This window comes from Pongo pygmaeus, chromosome 4 (assembly GCF_028885625.2).
Source record: "Pongo pygmaeus isolate AG05252 chromosome 4, NHGRI_mPonPyg2-v2.0_pri, whole genome shotgun sequence".
Taxonomy (NCBI): Eukaryota; Metazoa; Chordata; class Mammalia; order Primates; family Hominidae; genus Pongo; species Pongo pygmaeus.
In genome coordinates this window covers 102,088,139-102,096,846 of record NC_072377.2, presented here as the reverse complement: position 1 = coordinate 102,096,846, position 8,708 = coordinate 102,088,139, and positions in this window count along the sequence as shown.

Sequence of the window (8,708 nt, the reverse complement as noted above, 5' to 3'; positions counted from 1 at the left end):
CTCATTGTAAATGTTAACGAACATTTGATTTAAACTTATTAAAATGTGTAACTATATAAATTCTCATTTTAAAAAAGGAAAGCTAGCTTAAAATTGTATCAGGAATGGGACTTCATTGGCCGTTTTTTCAGAATGTTGATTTCAATGGAACCAAAATAGCATCTATGCTACCTCATCTACACACCACAGAAAAATGTTTCACTTCTTCAACTCCATGTTGCTAAACTACAGAATTCTGTGAAGAGTAACTTGTGATCTCAAACATGACTTTATGAAATCCTGCATCTTATTTCTCAAACAGTACGAATATATGATCTTTATTGCAAAAAATGTCTTACTTCATTCTGCTCAGCATATTCTGGTAGGAAATCTTGTCTTCTTTCCCCTAATTTACTGAGTCCAAAGATTCAAATGAAACCTACTAATCAATCTCTGCTTTTGAGACAAACTCAACAAAGGAGAAAATAAAGTTATTGGAAATGATTTGCTTTTAGTAAATTGGTATGTGCTCCTAGTGAAAAGTGAGTGGGTTTTTTACTAAATTTTTAGATAATCAGTTGGAGAATCTATCGTATTATTTTTTGGGGGAAGGTCACTGTCAAATATCCATTTTTTACATCATTTAGAAAGTCTTATCTTATTGGTCTTTCTTCTGTCTTCTGACATTATTCTCATCTCCTTGACATTTTTAAAGATTGGTTTAGTTTTAATGAGCTCCTTCTGTAAATTTTTCACACAACTCAGGATATAACTCATCCAGATATAGAAGCTTCCTTTGCCAGATCAATCACCTTACTCAACCTCATTTTCCCAACTGCATCGATGTTGTCTGTACACAAGACTCATGACTCATGATCTACCTCTTCTATATGGAGTAACACACAGTTATGTTGGTTTTAAAATTCTATCAGTGTGCACCTGATCCTTCAAACAACAATTTGCTATCAGAAATAAGCTAGCAATTTGTTGTTACAGACATTTTAAGAAGTGATTGATGAAAACTCACTGAGTGTATTAAGGGTCATTTTATTACCCTCATTATTCATTAAGACAACTTGAAGTGGAATCTGTAAGTTCTAGCATTAAAACTTTAAATTTCCTTTTGGGTTTTCTGCAATGTTTTCCTTTTTGCAGGATTAATTTGGCTACTAGTACCATTTGTATAGTTTTTACATTTCATGTGGTATTTTAATAATCTCACTCTATTACGATATACAATTAAAATATAACTTTTGTAAATGAAAGAAAAATAATCTTCCTCTTATTACTACTCAAGTATAAACATTAGGATGTGAGAATGAAAATTTATTAAATGTTTATTCTCTGGAGTCTTATGAATAACTATAAAGCCATTACAGCCACAAAACAAGGAACGGAACGATCATTTCCTAATACGTTGGGATAAATTATCAGTTGGCTTTTAATCAATGAGTTTGGACAAGAGATGCAGACAATTGTGTGACTTAATTCGTATGGTTTTTATAGTCCTTTTGAGTTGCCATGAATAACATAATGGCATTTGGGCATAAGGTACAAAAAGTGAATCAAAGTTTTTAGGGTTTACATGCTGTATTATCCATGTAACATGGGTAGAACTTATGTGAAAAATTCAAAAGAAGAGAAAAAGTTTTAAATTATGTATCTATATATTTAAATTATTTATCTATATATTTATTCACCTACTCTTATTTAAAAAGTAATGCTCTCACTGGGTTTAATGACCCCAAGTTTAGAAAGTTGCTAATTTCTCTTTGTCTTTGAATTAGTGGTCAGCATCTTGTCTTACCATTCAAAATTTCCAAGCTTGCTAAATGCCCACTGTATCTAGCATAAATAATATTCATAAATAAGATAGACTCATGGAAAAATATTTTCATATTATATCAAATGCCTTTATAGTAATTTCACAAGTGTAAGTACTAAATATTCAGTTTCAAATTAATATAATATAAAATTAAATAGTTATTCTGGTTACATTAATTTGTGATAATTTTAAAATTAAAGAATTTATCTTCATCTTTCATTCTTTAACATGGTATTTTCAAATTCTCTATTTTTTCCTGATGTAAACTTTTTCAGAAATATTGCTATTTTATCTACATAAGAATTTTTCAGCATGTAGTCATTTATTATATTCCTTCATCATTCTATTTAATTTCTATATTATCTGAGTAATTAAAATGTTTATTTTGTTTCACGAAAAATAACAAATTAAAAAACCTAATACTCAACTTTTTAAAAAAAAGTTTTCATTTTGCAATGGGGGAATTAATAAAAGGAAAGGTGACAGGTTGTGTTCATTTGAAGAAAATACAGGGCATTTGTACAGTATGGAAAATGTACGTAGAAAACATTGACTGTCTTTTCCCCTGAGATTAGAAAGTGCTGGAGTGAAGAAAGAAAGGGAAAAACATCCCTGAGGGGATAGTTCTGTGGCTCTTAAAAAGTGTAATGACCAGATTATATTGAAAAGAAGCAGCTGAATTGTCTAAGGGACAGCAAAAGACATTGTTTCTGTTGTGAAAATTTCAAGCTTCAGTAACTCTCTAGTGCAAAATATAGCAGTCACGTTTCCATTCTTAGAAAAGTATGGATAGCTAAAAGTGAATTCCAAAAATTCAGTAGAACAAGGTATTGCATAGAGTAAGCATAGATAAATGTTAAAATATATTATTTTCTCTTTTAAAAATTATGGGATGAATGATTCTCACTTCCTAATATATTTTGTTTCCAAATTAGTAACTTAACTGTACGCTGGGGTTAATTCTTAGGTGAGGAGTTGATAGGTGCAGCAAACCACCATGACACATGTTTACCTGTGTAACAAACCTGTACATCCTGCACATATACCCCAAAACTTACATAAATAAATAGAAAAAATAAGTACCCCCCAAAATAATGTATGAAAAATGAATAATAAATATTAAAGAGGCAGATATTCTCAAGTGCTAATGTAAACATGTTATGTTTAAGGCACCATGCTAGATATTGCACTTGGGAATTCAAAAGAAATAATAGACATGGTCCTTTTACTCTAGGATCTTTGAACTCATGGGAATACTACTATGGGAACAATTCTGCGAATTTAGATTCAATACTTTTTCCTTAATCTTCTAGACTGTAGACTCTCTCCTGCAGCTAGAAGTTGTATGTACAATGGGTAAGGGGTGCAGATGAGATATATTATTAAACAAATTTCAGTAAGTGGTGGATGGACAAAACAATGTGTTAGGAGATTGACTTGGAGACTGACACAGTAAGATTAAATTCTTAAAACACTGAATGTATAAAATCAAATTTGGAGGTTTTGAATTGTTTATTATATAACACTTTAAGGGTGAGGAGTACAAATCTGAGCTTGTTTACAATTGTTGTCTACCAAATAGGCCTTAAGGCAGAGATTTTTAGTTTACTTATCTTGGGGACTCTAGACAGCTGATTCTTCTCTTAAGTAAAGAACAGTTCCCCTACAAGAGCCTGTGGGAGTGAGAAGATGTGAATGGCCTGTGCTGTGGGTTAGATGTGCACATCCCTGCAAATGAATGAGTGAGTTGTTTCTTAAGCCAGAGCCCATGGTGAATCCAGAGAAACTTGCTTGGCTTTGGTGTTTCTGAGAATTTAAATACGTCGGAATGACCTGGCTTCATTATGGTCCTACCAACACTGCGTTCAGCAAAGCTCAGTAGTCTCCATAGTGTCAAGTGATGGTTCAGTTCTGCTAGCCTGTGTGTATCTCAAGGCAGAGCCTGATCTATCTTCCTACTGACTTTCACCCTCAGAGGTGGTACAGGAGGATCCATGGCTCCTGCAGTTCATTTTTAACTTCGTTTCTCTCTAACACCACTGAATAAGCTATAAGGCATTGTACTGTATACTTGCGTGACTACCTCAAGGGGAAAATTTGGCTTAGAAAGAGCTAATGTGTGTTTTCATGTGGCCTCCATGTTAACTAAGATAACAAAAAACATAATCCTTCAACAACCATCCACTTGCATCCCTCCATCCTCCTGGATGTGCATGTGGAGTTGACAGAGCAGGTGGTGATGTCCCCCAAGCCCTCACCACCACTCATCCAAAGTCACACTTTCTCAGGGTTACACTGTTACAGCCATTGCTTTTGGTGCAATTAGTGAGGCCCAATAATTCTTCCACTAAGCCCAAAGCTAATATTTTAAAGATAAAAATATTTTTACTGAAGTTTTTAAAATTGCATGTGTAAGGACACATGTACCTATACATATACACACTATTTTATAGTATTACTTAATGAAAGGTTTTATACTGTACTATTTAAAAATACATTTTAGTGTTACTTAATCCATTTGGAGACAATGTTAATAAATTAAAGTGACAAGTTTAATTTTTCTTGGGTACATATTTTCACTTTATAGAAATAATTTATCTTTATTCACTTTTGGCTAAGGTTTATTTTTTTCTTGAATAACATCTCACTCTAACACAGATCTCCTATATAGTTACGTAGTGGATAAGAACACACACTATGAAATCACACAGATCTTTGCTCATATGTCAGCATTCACATTTGACTCTTTAGATAGTTATTTAATCTTTCTATAAAATGGGAATAATAATAATAATAATACCATTCTGAGAATTGTTTGAGTTAATAATGCATGTACTACAATTTGCACTGTGCCTGGCACATAATAAGCAGCCCATTGATCCTATCTGAACTTCACTTAGTATATAGTCCCTGATATATATTAGCAATGTAATAAACAGCAAGAAGAAAGGAAGGTGGGGGAAGGAAGGAAAAAGGAAAGGGGAAGGGAAAAGGGAAAGGAAGCAGAAGCAGAAGGGGAAGGGAAGGGATTCTCTTGAATGAGACAGAAGCCTAGATGTATTACAAAGTATTGTAATGATCTGTTTACATATCTTTCTCTCCCACAAAACTGGAAGCATCATGCAGGCCAAAAGGATTGCATTGTTTTCATGTCTGTAGAATCCAGAACTACTAACGCATTATCTTACAAGTAGTAGATACACACACATTTTTAAGTGAACTAAACCAAATAAGAAATATGTATTTATAGGATAAGATTTGTTTAATGTCTGTAACCATATTAAATTGTAAGCTTCATGAAAGCAAGGAAAGGACTTGTATTTTTTTTCACCACTATATCATTATCAGTTAGTAGAATACTTGATGCAGTAAATGGCTATATTGGACTTCAGGGAAGAAATTTCCAAAGGTATCTACATCCCTGCATAGTCTGATCTATAAGTAGCACCTCCTACATGAACATGAGAGAAATAATCCTGGAAGGCATTACCTTCCAGGTAACATGAGAGAAAGAATGCCTGGAAGGCATTACCATGAATTAGGTAATCAGTTTTTCAGTAACATTGCAGATGTCCATTGCTTTACCTTGTATGTACAACATTCCTGAAAACTTGTGAACATAATATCTACTTAAAAATTATAGCACTAAAGATAATTTTACTATCATTATGTTAGGCATTTAAAATATCTTTGAGAATATGTTTAATATTTTTAATCACAATGTGTTGTTGTGATTGAAACAAATAGCCTTTGTTCCTAGGACTTAGAACAGATAGCCTTGTTCCACCTCTAAGTGGCTAGAGAGCAATCTAAGGTCAGTTCACGTAAGAATTGGGGTTGATCATGCAGGATGTTGCCTGGCCACATAACTCCCAGAATGGCCTGTGAGGTTACCCAAACAAGCACTTTTCACCCGCAGTGAGAAATTACAAGATGTAGCCATCCCTTGTTGGGAGAGCTTCTTGCCATTTCCGCTGTCATCTTGATTTTTTCTTTTCGGGTGTGTAACAAAGAAAATGGATCCCATGGGGCAACTCTCACACTTGTTACCCTCCATTTCCTCAGTCTAACTGAGTGTAAGTAATGGAACTGTGTTTTAATGGCCCACTCTCCCAAACGCCCTCCTAACCCTTCAGCAGAGCTGCTTTGTAGCTGACAAATATGACAGGCAAGGCTAACGAACCCTTAGGCCAGCAATATTCTCATCTTTAATCCATCACAGACATCAAAAAATAATGAGATTTCTTGAAACCATGCCAACAGTGAGCTCATATGACACTGAGATGATGAATTTACTCAACCACTTACAAAGAAGTAGCCAGCACACCAAAAGACCCAGGTAATTACACAAGGCAGAGTGGCACTGCCTGGAAACATTAATGTTTGCCACATTTTCTAGGTGGTATCTCGTCCCAGAATCTAGTCCATTTGAATTTTTATCCCTGATTCTAAGTTGTGCCTATTATTTCTTAGTGTGTTGCATGGAAATTTAATTCTGCCATCCTTCTCCCAGGAAAGCCGACAAGGGATACTCAAGTTTATGTGCATCATGCTATTGCTGCTGTAAAACTGTGATAAAATGAGACATTTTAAAAAGATAGTTATTTTTTTAAAAAATGGAGAATTTGTGTTTATTTGTTTGTATTTTAATATTTAAGTTGAAGTGGTATAATCTGGGGGGACCTGAATGTGATTTTGTAGTTTTGAGTATTTTATTTGTATTATATTGATAAATTACAGGTGTATATATATAATGCTTAAATATACTTATGGGATAAAAAGTATGTTATGATTTTGGAATACAATGTAGAATGCATAAATCATGCTAATTAACATCTATTACCTCAAGTATTACTATTATTTTGTGACAGCATTTGAAATTTACTCTCTTAGCAATACTGAAATCTACAGTAGTCAATTATAAGCTATGTTTACCATGCTATGCAATGGATCTCCAAAAAAAAAAAAAAAGAGAACAAAATAAATCAAACTTATTCCTCCTATCTAAGAGGCTTGTACTCTTCAGTTACCATCTCCCTGTTCTCCACCCTGCCCCCAGCCCCTGTAATCAGCTTTCTACTCTCTGCTTCTATGAGTTAAATAGTTTTAGATTTCACGTATAAGTGAGAACACATGATATTTTGCTTTCTGTGTTTGGCTATTTCATTTAGCCTAATGTTCTCTAGTTTCATCCACATTGTCACAATTGACAGAATTTCTTTCTTTTTTAAGGCTGAATAGTATTCCATAGTGTACATATACCACGTTTTCTTTATCCTTTCATACCTTGATGGACACTTAGGTTGATTCCATATCTTGGCTATTGTGAATAGTGCTGCAGTGAATACAGAAATGCAGACATGTCTTTGACATTCTGATTTCAAATCTTTGGGTAAATACCCAGTAGTGGGATTGCTAGGTCATATGATAATTCTATTTTTAGTTTTTTAAGGAATCTCCAAACTGTTTTTCATAATGGTTGTGCTGATTTACATTCTCACCAACAGTGTATAAGGGTTCTCTTGTCTCTACATCCTTGCCAACACTTGTTATCATTTGTCTTCTGATAATAGACAGTCTAACAGTTGTGAAGTGGTTTTAATTTGCATCTTCTTATGATTAGTAATGTTGAGCACTTTCTCATATATCTAATAGCCATTCGTATGTCTTTTTTGAGAAATGTCTATTCAGGTGCTTTGTTCATTTCTTAATCACAGTGTTTGTTTTTCTTCTATAGAATTGTTTGGGTTCCTTTTATATTTTGGATATAGATCTCTTATCAGATATATGACTTGCAAATATTTCTCCCAAACTGTAAGTTCTCTTTACTCTGTTCATTGTTTCTTTTATTGTGCAGACACTTTTAAATTTTGATGTAACTCCATTTGTGTACTTTTGCTTTTGTTGCCTATGCTTTTAGGGTCAAATCTAAAAAAATCATTGCCCAAATCAATGTAATGTAGTTTTTCTCCTATGTTTTCCTCTAGCAGTTTCATAGTTTCAAGTCTTATGTTTAAAGTCTTTAATACATTTTGAGGTGATTTTTGTCCATGTGATTTTTGTCTTTTATTCTGCTGATGTGGTATATCATATTTATCAGTTTGTGAACGCTGAATCATCCTTGTATCTTAGGGACAAATCTCTCTGGATTATGGTGAATGATCCTTTTAATGTGTTGCTGAATTCAGTTTGCTAGTATTTAGTTGTGGAGTTTTGCATCATGTTCATTAATGATATTGGCCTGTAGTTTTCTTTTCATGTGATGTCCTTGTCTGGCTTTGGTATCAGAAAAATATCGGCCTTGTAAACAGAGTTTAGAAGTGTTCCCTTCTCTTTAATTTCTTGAAAAGTTTGTAGAGAATTAGAGAATTGGTATTAACTCTGTTACTAACAAAGCTGGTCCCCCAAAAGATGGGGTCCTTCTCTGTTCAGTATCAAAAAGCCAATACATAAAACTGAAAGTGTCAAGCAGTGCAGGCTTTATTCAATGGCCGTGGGATTAAGAAGTAAAAGCATGGCTCACAAATCAACTTCTCAACTAGTGAGGTGTGAAAGGGTTAAAATATAGGATTTCTCTAATGAAAGGGTTCGCCTTAAAAGTGAGAAGAGGAATATTCATGTCTTTTCTGGTAATGGGAGAGAAATGTCCCAGAACCTGAGAGCTGCCTTTCCTTTTGCCCTTTCATGGCTTCTTTTGGTCATTGTCATGGTGATTGTCAGTGGTCATGGTGCCATTTAGCATGGAAATGTGATCATAATGGAGCCTGAGGTCTTTTTGAAGTGATTTGATTGGCTATCTTGGTTCTTACCAGTCTCAGCTCGTAAGGGTTACAAAGGGAATTTTTTATTGCAGGTGTCCTGTTTCTTAAAGATAAGCAGAGTTAAGGCTGCGTAGAAATTCAGC